The sequence below is a fragment of the Capsicum annuum genome, chromosome 1 (genome assembly GCF_002878395.1).
Source record: "Capsicum annuum cultivar UCD-10X-F1 chromosome 1, UCD10Xv1.1, whole genome shotgun sequence".
Taxonomy (NCBI): domain Eukaryota; kingdom Viridiplantae; phylum Streptophyta; class Magnoliopsida; order Solanales; family Solanaceae; genus Capsicum; species Capsicum annuum.
The window spans coordinates 244,330,634-244,331,730 of NC_061111.1; positions in this window are offsets into that span (position 1 = coordinate 244,330,634).

Sequence of the window (1,097 nt, forward strand, 5' to 3'; positions counted from 1 at the left end):
AAATGGAAATATACCTTTTTCGTGCAGCAATCAATTGTGGTATAACAAGACGCCAACCAGTCCATACCCATTATAACATCAAAATCTACCATTTCTAACTCCACAAGATCAGCTATCGTATCACGACCACAAACAGTTACTATGCAGTTTCAATAAACCCTTCTAGCTATAATAGATTCCCCAACCGGTGTGGACACTTCAAATGGCTTAACTAACAGCTCGGGTATTCTTTCGAACTTCCCAGCAACCAATGAAGTAACCTAAGATAATGTAGAACCGAGATCAATTAAGGCATATAAATCGAATGAAAAGATAGACAACGTACCCGTAACCACATTTGGGAAAGCCTCTAAATTCTGTCGATCCACTAGAGCGTACGTATGATTTTGAGCCCCGCTAGAACTCGTGGCTCCTCTATCACCTCTAACACGACCCATTGGTTGTGAACCCCTTCCTGAATAAGGCATTGATGATGATGATGCAATAAATGACCCCGTAGGTCGTGCCATACCCCCTATGCCCCTTCGTGGGCATTCTCTCATCATATGCCCCGACATACCGCACCAAAAGCAAACATTGGTCCCCAGCCGATATGCGCCCAAATGATACCTTCCACATTTATTGCATGGCTCTCGAGGGAGTCTCGATTGGCTTATATTCCCTTGCCTTTGGTACCCCACTGTCCGCGAACTCTGTCTCTCACTTCTGTGCCCAAATTGATTTCATCTGGACCTTTGGAACTATGGTGGGGCACTAGCTGCAGAATAAGAAGATAATGGCCTAGGTGGTCTAGCAGAAAACTGTGGTCTGAACCCTCCTTGGGATGCCATAAACTGCTCTAAAGATCTGGCCCTCTTGGAATATCCTCTTTCTAATTCCTGTATTCTTCTCCTCTACCTCTGATCTTCTATTTTCTATGCAAAAGCTAAGATCCTCTCTATGTACATATCTTTGTTCAAAGAGGCAATAGTACAATCTCTAACCACATATGGATCCAGCCTATCCACATATTGATGAACTCTGTCATCCATAGTAGCTACAACATTAGGAGAATATCTCGACAAGGAATTAAATCAGAGAATGTACTCCCTCACGCT